Source organism: Arctopsyche grandis, chromosome 10, assembly GCF_051622035.1.
Source record: "Arctopsyche grandis isolate Sample6627 chromosome 10, ASM5162203v2, whole genome shotgun sequence".
Taxonomy (NCBI): domain Eukaryota; kingdom Metazoa; phylum Arthropoda; class Insecta; order Trichoptera; family Hydropsychidae; genus Arctopsyche; species Arctopsyche grandis.
Window position 1 is genome coordinate 13,819,465 of NC_135364.1, and position 12,983 is coordinate 13,832,447.

At 34.6% G+C, this 12,983-nt stretch overlaps 1 protein-coding gene across 2 annotated transcripts in view; it reads right to left on the minus strand.

Moving 5' to 3' along the window:
* The window catches only part of LOC143917622 (semaphorin-1A-like), a 200,418-nt gene that overhangs the window by 142,533 nt on the left and 44,902 nt on the right, over positions 1–12,983 (minus strand). Inside the window, exon 1 of one of the 2 annotated variants that reach the window (XM_077439198.1) lies at positions 8,246–8,297. The exons of the other annotated variant lie outside the window; for it this stretch is intronic. The gene's annotated coding sequence lies outside the window, so the exon portion shown is untranslated. Of the gene's footprint in view, positions 1–8,245; positions 8,298–12,983 lie in introns of those variants that run through there. 2 annotated transcript variants of the gene reach the window in all.

Sequence of the window (12,983 nt, forward strand, 5' to 3'; positions counted from 1 at the left end):
TTGTAATGTCGTATGCTTTCGCTTTAGGAATGCTACCGGGTTGCAGAACAAGGGATGACGCGCGTTGATATCACCGTGACATTCACGTATCACTTATTTAAAACCGGGATTAGACCATTTAGATTAATTGTTTTTACAGAAAATTTTCATTATATTACGTTATATGTACCTATATACAAATTCACAACAAATCAGATCTCAATACAGTTATGTCATACATGCCAATTTTTTATAGAATATTTTGAAAATTGATCTTCAAAATATATTCAATTATTTTTCTACACATTCAAGTATTTATCTATACATTCAACTATTTACAATGATTATAAAAAATAAAAAGCCAACAGCATAGCTCGGTGGTTACGTAAATTCTAACCACCGAGAGATTCGATTCGAGGGTTCGATCCCGTCGGTTACCTCTATTGAAAATAATCTATTCCGAGTATTATCTCTAGTGCTACTTGTCAGACCTTTCGTTGAAACGGTTTCTCGTCAAATGCGCAAAACCATCCTACCAACTATTTGTCACCAGTATTTGAATATGATATCAAATTTATAATCTGTAAATTTATGTACATATGCATGTACAAGTTTAAAACGATATGCGTCATTCAGGGGTAAACCCGCAATGGCATAATTAGCTAAATATGAATTAAAAAAAAATAAAACAATAATTTGAAAGCATTCTTTGCGAATTACTTTTAATAACAAAACATTCTCACCTGCCATATGAAACGTTTCCGAAATGAATATTACCTAATTGAGTACAGAACGTAAAATAATAAATTGGAAAATATCAGAAAAAAATACACCATTAGAGATGTTATTGAATTTTTACGGTAGCTGAACGATTTTATTATTGTGTCAGAGATGATGAAGTAGTCAACTTAACGCATGAGGAATCAAGCGTTGCACTCGAGAAAATTGCGCAAGTTTTAATTGGAAACAATCAATCCTTACCAAACTCGACAGTTGAACGTTTACAATTTCCATCTAAATCAACATAAATAAACATCACGAACGAATTTTGAATAGCATAAGCTTTGACACACGTACATACAATGTTGTGAAATCATAACTGCATAATTAAAACACGATAAATAAATACGTATGAATATTGAGAAATGTGGAATTTCAGCGTTCGGGGTAGTTAGCGAATAAAATGGAGGGCGATTAATTTCAATTACAGTTTGAATTATTCTCGTCGGTAATTAACGGCGCATAACAAGCAAACCACCGCTGATAATATCCTAATAAAAATGCTGTGTCCGACATCGTTTAAAATTTCCGCCGTTGTGGTTGGTGAAAATCGATAGGGAAAATTAAAAAGTGACGCTGTAAAAACAATGGCTTAATTTTCACCGCGCTCTCAATAATAATATACTATCGTAGCATAATGCGAAAGCGAAACAATAGGATTATGATGAATTGTTTCCTTTGAAAAACGAGTGAATACCCCTTGAAAGACTTACAAGTTTTACATACATACGTATAAAAAAACTATGTATATCAATAAAAATATATATGAATAATTAATATAAAGTGTGAGTCAACTTGCGTGACGGAGGGTTTAAAGCAGTCAAAGTTTGAATCATTTGCCAGGGTGGGTTGTTTAACTGTACAATAATAATTTAAAAGTACACGAAAATCTAGCATTTCGATTAAAAATATTTAAAACAAAAATGTGTATATAAATAGGGGTTGGTTTTAATATTTTTCAATATGATTTATGCGTAGGCCGGATTTTGCACGATTAGTCCATTACAATTTTTTTTTATATTTCCCATAATTTTAAAGTGCCTTTTTTATAGTTTTTAATGAAATAAATTTTTAAAATAAAGAAATTTACGTCAAGCGTTAACACTCATGAAAGTTATGAAACTAACGCTACAAGAGCAATTAAATCTTGGCATAGTTCACACACAACTAAAAAGTGAGCCGAGTTAAAAAAGTTAAGTTAAGTGAGAAAGTGAACTGAAAACTCATTTTTCATCAGTTACATTTGTGTCAAACATTTTCTACAATTTATCGAAAAGGTACATGGTAAAAAAAATATTTGTATATACATATAATAAAAATAATCATTAGATTTGACATGCCCAAAATCATTCTTTTTTCATAAATATGTACATACGTAGCCAACAGAATAGTTCGGTGGTTGCGTTAATGCTAACCACCGAGAGGTTCCCGGGTTCGATCCCGTGGGTTGACCTCGATTGAAAAGTATTTATTGCGAGTATTATCTATAGTGCTGCAGCATTAGATATTTGTAACTCCAAATCGATCGTTTCGACAATCAGATATCGCCAATTTTACTAATTTCATTGTTAAAACGACTCGTCAAATTGGCAAAACCATCCAACCCACTATGTCATCACTATTTGAATACGATATCAAAAATTTATAATCTATAAATATGTATGTATATGTAAAAATTTAATACCATCATCGGTATCGCTCAGTGGCAAACCGTAATGCCATCATTGGAAAATATAAATTTTTAACATAAAATAATAAAATACGTACATACATGTATACAATGTAAAACAAATTTCAAAGGATAAATAAGAGTACATTTATATGTTTTTATGCTGCCTATTTTTATTATATATACCAAAATTTGTTAAAAAGCTAGAGCTGTCAAAATAAATGAATGCACTAACAAGTGAGCTGTATAGTTACCTATTGAAACCATACATACATGTGTATGTACATATATGAAACTAATTGAAGTACACCACGCTAGAAATTTAAAATTGAAATTTTTCCACACACAAAACAAGCATCAAGTGCATTGATTTTTCACTACCTGGAAAACCGCTTTTCTACATACTCCACAAACTATTATAGATGTTATCGAGTATCGTTGTTGGAAATGTAAAATAAGCTAACGACCAGTTCGTGGATGGTCGCGATGAAATGTTAAGCCACCACCACGGTGATAATTTTACACTTTCTATTTTTCATTCGTATAAACATATTATAAAGAGGGGTTGCACATAAATGCGTCATCCGCCTGATTGATGACGATGCAGTCGGTGCACGCGACCGATGCAACGACCGGGTTTTAGTGACGCACAGGAAAACACAAGGGTGAAATTTGGACCACTGTGTATGTGTGTGCAAATTACTAAACAACTCGTTGGATAGACGCGGGTACGTGGATGTTTTGCATGCGAAACTATAATGGAAACAGCGTATAGTTCAAAATGTAGACGTAGACATAACTTTAAACTGACAAGGGCGACCCGAGGGGTGGGAAAGGGTTAGTGCATACATAGCGCTCTTATCGTTCAGTTCCAGTCACAGTTAATGCACACTTAATGCGCACTTGTTCATTCGACAGTGCAAAAGCATCACGAAAAAGAGGAGGGTCAACCCTAAACGAATCTGTGCATGTTTATGGACATTGATGTGGCGAGTAGCCCCAAAGTCGATGAATAAAAATTTGGGGTTGGGTCATAATTCAGACTAGACATACTAAAAACAATATATGTCCATGCAAAGAAATAGAAAGCAATTTTATGTTTACGAAATTAAAGATTAATGCTGAAAATATAATTAAATTATGAACTTTCAAGCAAACCTGGTCGGATCGATTGAGCATAAACGAGATCGTGACCAATTTTTTGTAACGACAAGCGACTTTTCTGCTTTTGAGACTTTTATCCACAAAAAAGCAGATTGTCAATCAAAGAAGCAAAATATTATTAAATAATAAAAAAAACGTTTCAGTTTTAATGAAACTTGCTCGAAAATTTTTTCAATGTATTCCAAAACTGCATTTAATATTTATTTATTTTAAAGAACATGAACACTCGATTTTATAGATAGCTCCAAAGCGATGAATGCACTAAAGTAGATACAATAAAATCAATATACAAAAGCATTTTACACAATGCGAATACGAAACGAAATTTCATAATCAAATTGGCGAACGTCAAGACGCTGAATAACTTGAGATTAGCAAGTCTTTACAATTGACAAAAAAAAATTAACTTAAAATTGTCATTTTCAGGTCATCAAACTGTATAGGTATATGTGAATAATAAACCGAAGGGTGTGACAATATGCATAGAAATGTTCGATATTCGAATTATGAATATTACAAGTAAAATTCAAACTAAACCTAGCCTATTTCAGATTCGATTAAGCCGGGAATTTTTGCCTGTCACGGTTTTCGTTGTTGGGATTTTGGATGTTGCGGTTATGGCCGTCACCCATAAAAATCGTGAGTAATGAAAAAAGTTGAGGTAGAATTTACGCTCGACGGAAGGGTTAAGTTTGAATTTTAAAACAATGAACATGCGATGATTTGCAGGAAAATGTCGCCAAGTGGTAGAAGCGGAACTAAATACAGCTTATCGTGAGCGAGCAACTTTTTATCAAGCAAGAAGTTAAAAACCGTAGCACTGCTATATTATCAAGAGGGAAGTTCAACTGAAAAGTTATTCGTAGCGACGACACGCATACTAAATTATCGGCATTGGAATCGCCCACGGCTACGGATCCTGAACGATTTCAGACAGACTGAGATTATAATCTTTAAATAAAAATAAAAAAAAACGTTAAGAAATAATTGCAAAAAATCAAATCGCCCCGAGCAAACAGATAATTGCTCAGATTTTGTATGCGGCACGATCGCCAGTAGAAGCGATCGAGGTATATCTCAGGAGCCGATTTTGCACACAGGAATTTAAATATATGTACATATTATGTTATTCTGCCGGAAATTCATATAAAATAGCATTTATTGGTATCAAATCAGAAACGCGATAAGGTTGTGTGTTCGGCAGATGCGGATGATACTAGAACTAATGTAATTTGTGCAGCGGATGCAGGCGACACGACGCGAGCGCCGCTTCATCATAATTGGACGCGAAACGCAAATTCAATTTGGCGGGTAACCCTTTGCTACGGGCCCGTTTGTCATCATCATTATTGCCACGAGGAAATTAGCTAAGCGTGCTGCGCTGTGGGGGAGATCATCGTTCGCCTCTATGCAATTACGTGCGTGTGTGTGTTGAACGGAAAAAAAAATCATAATTGGTTTCCAAAACAATATGAATCATTAAAGAAAAACATTTGTTGAACATTATAATATTCTTGATTCGAATTTATACTGCTACTTAACAAAAAATTTTCATCATCCATAAAGGGTACAGTTGGGCAAATGAATTATGTTTTCAAATAAAAAATGCCACTACAATTGAAGATGAATCAATTTGTTTTGCGAGTAATGTACGACACAACTAATTCCAATCCACTCAAAGAAGAATGAAACATTGTATACTCGGCATATAAATTTGTGTTAATATATTTGTTGAATAATTTGTTTTTCTTGCGATATATTTATTATGACTACAATACTTTTATGAAAGTGAGTATGGTCAAAATTAAAGTTCAATTAATTAGCGCCCTTAGAAAAATGAAAACAAAATCTCAATAGAGTGTAAAGGGTGCAAGGAAGGCCACAAGTGCGATAGATGAAAGATGAACAGAGCAGAATGGAAGCGTGTTGGAGAGGCTTTCATCCAAAATTTAAAGATATATAAGGCTATAAATGACAATGATTAATCCAAAATACCAATTTTTAACGAAGATAGTACATAGTATGGTATAAGTTACACATGAAAACAAATGAACACCGATACAAATGATGATTAAAACAATGTAATGCGATATATGTACATATAATAAATTCAAGAGACAATTTCATATATTGGAATACAAGAGAGAGAAATAAATAAACATGTGTCTGCAACAATACGTCAGCGATGCGATTGCATGGCGGTTTGTTTGTTCATATGTACATATATGTATATACACGCTGAAAATCCTTCCCGCTGAAAATAATTTAATACATACTAGAGGACACATGTAATAAATAGGGATTCGGGATGCTTCGCACACAAAACGCATATACATATACATATATGTAGATATACAATAATAAACGCGACTGACTGGGAATAAATTGCAGTTTCACATTCACGAGTGCGATACACTTCAACCATGCCCGTTATTTATGTGACAGTCGAAGCCGATATATCTCGCAGACAATATGGACGAACGGCAACCTCAATCGACCATTAAAAACACTCAAAAGGTGTGTTTTTTTTTATCCCTCTTTTCATAACGTATATAATATAACCTGGCCAGTGATAAAAGGATCCATCGAAAGCCTGGACGATCAGAGCGAATCCAGGTGTCAAACGCAAGCGCGAGCCGTATATCACTTTCGAACGGCTCTCTTCTCCAACAGCAATTTATGTTCAAAATGAAATTTATTGGCACGATCGCCTATAATTCGATAATGTAAAAAAATAAATAAAACTTAAACACATAACAGTGCTTATAAGATCGACCGGGAGAACAAATTAGAGCATTTTTCCAAAAAAAATTAGACTTATTTAACCATCTCACATAAAAATGTATACATTAATGAAATTCTTTCATTTTGGCAGTCATTTTAAGTCAAAAATTTAATTTTATAAATGTATACATATGTACCTATATATACATATATTGCTAAGAAAAGTTTTATCCTTACTAGAAATAAAGTTTGATTCCAGTATACAGATACATATGTATGTTAAATAAAGCATTCCAGATACACGATGAATCAATATTAACGCTCCAAGAAAAAAAATCTGATAGCATAATGATCAATAATAAAATGGCGTGCGTAATATGTGTAATGACGTACCTCATTACATATTGCACATATACATAATTGTGCGTGTTGAGAGCGTAATATTATAATATAGGGGGCGGGCGGTTGTGCCGTTTCGAGATGCAGCATTATGTACCTATATATGCACCGTGGAAGTGCATAGCCAGAGGGCGAACGTTCCATGCACCCTGCGATCATCTCCGAGACTGCACCCACTGCCGTGCCGTGTGTAATAATAATGCAACGGTGATTTGCACCTGAATAATGGCCGACTGTCCGTCGTCGTAGTCGTATGATAAAGTTAAATGAATACCTACGGGAAAGGGTGCAGCAGCCGATGACGATGCGCTAGAGTGCGTTTTTGTTCTTGCGGTGCATCGTTGTGACATTGAACGAATATAAGTATGTGTAGTTCCCACGGTCACGCATAAAATTGTTATTACTGGAAAAGTAGTATCGCACTGGTAAATTTTGCGCATTTGAGGAAAATTTATTGTTATGTTTAAGTTTGACGGCAGTCGCGTAAGAGGATGTCCGCGTTAATACACTTCAAGTGTCCATGTATACATACATATATATGTATGTTGACTATTTACGTAAAAATTTGTCATTTGAATATGTCAAGATATGTTATAGATCTTGATCCTTTGAAAGGAAAATTGAGTTGACCTGGTGATTTGCAATCAGTTCCCAATATTGCGTCAAATCTATGCTATATACATATGTACATACATGCAGTCCTGTAAATAACCCTAAGAAATGTAACTATGGTTCACATCAATTATGTTTTCAAAGCAAATTTATGAGACAATGGTGACAACAATTAAATAAATGAATCTTAATGAAAAATCAATTCTGGTACATTAATTTCCACAGAAAAATCTAACCTAGTTTGTACGCAAGTCTACGCTTAAACACAATAATTACATTTGAAACGTAAATCAGCTGTTACTTTTGCTTCAATATGCATTTTATATTGAAGACAGCCTAGCCATGAGGGGGGGGGGGCAATCCATTAAAGTCATCCGCCGAAATAAATTTTAACAAAAATCCAGGAGAATTTACGTAAACCAGTTACATATGTACATATGCATGTATGTATATCAGTTTTTATCAAAGAAGGTCTGGGAATAGATGACATATATGTCAAAGAAGTGCGATTGAGCGATAATACTGTTAGTAATAGAATATATGAGATGGCTAAGAATGAATCAACTATAAAGGTCTGACCGCACTATTGCGTCTGCGACACGAACGGCAGCGTGCGGCCAAATATTGTTTGTATGAAATTGTATGAGATATAACGCACTACGTCGCGTGACGCGTAGTGGGTTATATCTCATACAATTTCATACAAACAATATTTGGCCGCACGCTGCCGTTCGTGTCGCAGACGCATAGTACGGTCAGAGCTTAAGGGATAGTGAGACTGTATTCATTCATTTATTTTTAGAATTCGATGATTTTATTATGAATAAAAAGCTTGGGACGCACTGTTTCCTGTGTCGTTCCAATTCTTATTCCTCATGTACTTAAATAAAATGAATGAAACAATATTAATAAACTTACGAGGCATTACAGAAGGGCTGTATGATAGATATCCAATTATCGAAGTACATACCTGTAACAAATAAACAATCAAATAATTAATCAAGTATTCAAATCTGAACAAAAATAAAAATATACATAGATTATATATAGTTATACTGATTTATTGGCTAGATAATAAGATAGTAACCGAAAAGAAAAATGTCCCATTACATTCGTGAATCCTACAGGATCACGAAGATTAAAGAGAAACACTCCAAAGTTTAGCAATTAATCAAAGGATATAGGAGTGTATAAGGGAATAAACAAACGGAATTTAATGTAATGTTCGTATTTATACATATGTACATTACTTTTAATATTGTATCTTAGTTTGAAATGAAATAAAAATACATAATTTAATATTTGACAATTAGTCTAACGGATGGATTTCAGTCGTATTCATTACCATAAGTTACATGTATGTGTCACAAGCGGTCAACAACCTGAAATTATTTTAAATTATTACAGGGTACTTACGTAATTAGCCTATTCGCCATTGAATGTTAGGAAGCGCGTGAGAATTTCCATTTATGTAAAGAACGCCTACTGCAAAATGTATATTTTGCATAGTTTTATTGGATCATAACTTCATAATCTATCAATTGAACAAGGTACCTACGTGTATTATAAATCATTATAATACAAAAGATTCGATTTGTCATTTATGGTAAATCTAATAAAACATTTTTCAATAACGTTCGATTTCCGGTTCCCAGTATTGGAAACAAATATCAAAAAGTTCACTGTTGTTGAAATCAATACAATAGAAGAATTCAACGAAATTTTGATACCTTGATCAAAATAATGCAAATAGAGCCTTTGTCGACAGTTTTTTGATTGAATACATTGAAATGAATCAAACGTCAAATTCAGGTTTAAATTTATTACGCCTGTTGATTTTTAATAGAAACGTTATTGTTCGAAATCTCGCAAGATCAGCCGCGCTCGTTCGTGTTTTGGATTTAAAATTTTAATTTAACGCCGTAATTACGCGAGTTGAAGTTTAATTAGATAACACTTAAACTTTTCGAATATATAATGTTGGAATATGAAAAAAAAATCGGATGTGAATTCTGTAAGACTATTATACCACAGCTCACGACAGACTTTTCACGTCACGTCAGTTGTAAAACAATGGAGTTACGTCAAAACAACGCGTGTCTGTGTGAATTCATTAGCGACAGAACAATGAAATCGAAAACAAAAATCGCTATTACCTATCATAAATAACCTTATTCCTGACAGTGAATAAACGTTGCGATTTAATTTCGGAAATACGAACGTTTTCAAATTCTCATAATACGCGAACTATGAAATGAAATGTAAAATAATTCACATAAAATTACACCTTACGAAAAATAATTAATTCGTATCCCCGACTTGAGACGTTTGCAGATGATTTATTTATTAATGAAGTAAAGCTGATTTTATCGACAGTATTTCGCCGTTTTTAATTGCTCGTAAATAATTTAGAGATGCTCCGTTAACATGCATAAGTATGTTAATTCAATAGTGAACTACACATGTAGGTACATACATTTTAGGATTATTTCTGTTAACTTTTTCAATGACACAATATTCAATAGATTAAGTGAAAAGGTTCTTGGCAACTGTTACTTAAATTGCATTTGCGACTGGAATAGTAGCCCTTTTCGATCAATGTCAATTCTGAGTAATTACGGAAGGGGGTGGTGATGCACACAAATGACACATACCTATATGACTACGAGAATGAACGTTCAGATTAATCACCGTACATTAAAAGGAAGAGCGCGTCAACGGTTGAAACGAATCCTCAAAGGATACAATGGAAATATGCACTGAATTTTCGAAGCGAAAAGAAGTTGACGGATACGTCGCTCAATCTGATCGTCGAGACCGCAATTAATTACCATGCTTGCGGACAAACCGGAGTAAAAGTGACGCACACATCCGACCGCTAAGCATTTCCTCGGTTAAATTAGGTACTTCCTCGAGCGACTCCTTCCACAAAGACGATGTTTGGTTTGTCGACCGAAAAAAGCACAAGAAAGGGGTTCAGGTAAAAACACACACACACGTTCAACATATCGAACAACCGTGACCGGCGGCTATACACGGGTAGGCGGCAGGTACATGGTGGTTCACGGCCGACGAGTCACGACCGCGACCACGTGACCGGAGGGGAGTTGTGAGGAAAGTGGGTGGGGAGGAGGAGGATCGCGAACCACCTTTCGAGTGGCGCTTGTGAGGGCTTTTGACCGTCAGACCGAAAAAAAAATGTGCGTGTGCAAAACAAAACCTTTCGTCCCGTTGCGTAGGGAGGAAACGACTGCAGATTAAAAAAAAGAGAAAAATCTTACGAGCAAAATTACCGACGTAGAGGAAAAACTCGGAAAATTAAATAGTTAACGTGCGCGAATTGCTTTGTAAATTATTGACGAAGAAGAGCGGCGTAAGCGCTCGCGCGAAAATCTTCCTCGGATTATGGGGAAATCGTAAAAAGAAATAGAAGCTTACAAATATTGTGTAGTGAATCGGAAATGTATGTTTAAATCTCAGATGAAAGCTTTTTAAGAATTTAAAATGGAAGTTTTGTTTTAAAAGGACATAAAAAACCTCTCAAACTTGCCGTTTCGCAGACGTCCAATCAAGTATTTTTTAAATAAAATTCGAAGTGAAACTATGTAAAAGTACAAATAAAAAAGTTGGAGTAGCATTTACACAAAGTAAATACAATGTACACTCAATTCCACTTATAAAAATGTGGTCAATAATTCAGTGGGTAAAACTAACAAAACAATTGAATCAAACGTATTAAAAATAGTCCAAAATACAAATGAGAAAATTTAAATAAATTCTACATATAAAAGTATACATATATTTCCCATATACATAAAGTACATAATATTTCAAATTAGCATATAATCGCTATATTCGAGTCTATGCATCAACGATTCAATTTAAATATACAATACGTGCAATTTAAAAGTTGTATGCTAAAATAAGTACTTTCACACGGCGTTTATGCCGAACTAGCGTTTTTTAATTAAATTTCAACGGAACACATACAAAGGCATAAACACAAACTCAAAATATAAACAATTATTCACCGACTGAATTAAAGTCATTTTCCAACACACATACATATGTATATGTATATACATACAGTCACCGTTAAAAGTTAACACAAGTTCGTTATGACGCCACGAGGGCGTGTCTCTCATTAACTGACGGTCCTACTTACTCACAATGGGACGACCCGCGGTTACTTTATCCGAACAAGCAATCTCCACAGACCGTACTATATAGGTATTTACTACTACTGAATAAACAAAAGTAAAAATGTTGTTCAAGTGTTGCAAAAATAGGGTGTCCGTTCACGTGTATTCGGTCAAAAGGGTTACGGATTCGATTCGCCGCATCCCCTTCTGACGATGAAATGCTACCGTATCAAATTATAATAATACATTGCGGAATCGTGTCGTTGACCCTAGGGCCTAGGGCGAGATTGGTGCATTTATAATCAAAATAGTTTTTTTGGCTTTTGTTCAGTACTGAATCTCCCATATGTTCTATTGTGAGATTGATGCGCACTTATCTGTCTGTAGGAGCGTTAAATATGTGTATGTGCAATGTGCATTGGTTTGTCGGCGAGGTGCCCTCATTAGAATACAAACGCATCGCACAATGGTATAGGGGCGCTCGACGACAATGGGTTCCTCTTCCAGTCGAGGAAGGGACTTGCTTATGTGTGCTTCTTTGGCTGTGGGCGAGGCCAGAGGGCGATCCACTCCAATTTATGAATTTTTAATACGGTTAACCCTAAAACTTATTCTACATAAGCGAAGGGAAAGTTGTTATTGTTGTATGTATTTGATATGCCATGAGGAAATATAATATGTACACTCACATAGTGTATGTTTGTTGCAAGGGTACTAAAAGAGACATATCAATTTAATTGGTGAAAAACAAAGTGACGAGTAAATATGAGCATGTCTCAGACTGGAAATGCTAGTATTGTTTTAAACGGTATCACGTCAAAACGTATAACGACTCAACGTCTACTACAAAATGTTTACGGACAGAATGATAACGTGACATAATGTCTACGGAAAAAATGACAACGCGAAATAATATGACATTCACATGTTCAAAAGCTAATTTTTGAACGAAAAAACGAACAAGTATTCAACAAAATGTGTGGTGACGAAGATCTATCGCATAGTATTTTTTAATAATTATGCTTATAAGATTATCTGAGTAAATCGTAGATATGTTACAAGATAATTACAGGCTAATTATGGAGGACTTAACCGAACAATCAGATAAAAGTAAATTATGTATATGAAAGCGATTTTTCAATTCGTTGCAATGTAATTATTTTTCATTGGTTTTGCTGTGATCCAAATTTCATACGTCAACAATCTGTACAATGTAACATACATATATGTACATATGTACATACATCTGTTCGCCGTATACGATTACATCGATTCGATATGCGCTTAGTTTGGTCCGATATTTTTTATCCGTTGACTTTAATCGAACGCAATTAATACGAAGTCGAAATGTTCGAAGGGTTGATAACGCACGAAGCGACGTGTTACATTACATACAATGGACGAGCGAATCGCCGGATATGACCATTGGGGCCACAGACCGAATGATGGCGGCAATATTCGTTTTTGTAATCGTCCCGGCAACAATCTGCACTGATTCGTTAGGACAAGTGCCA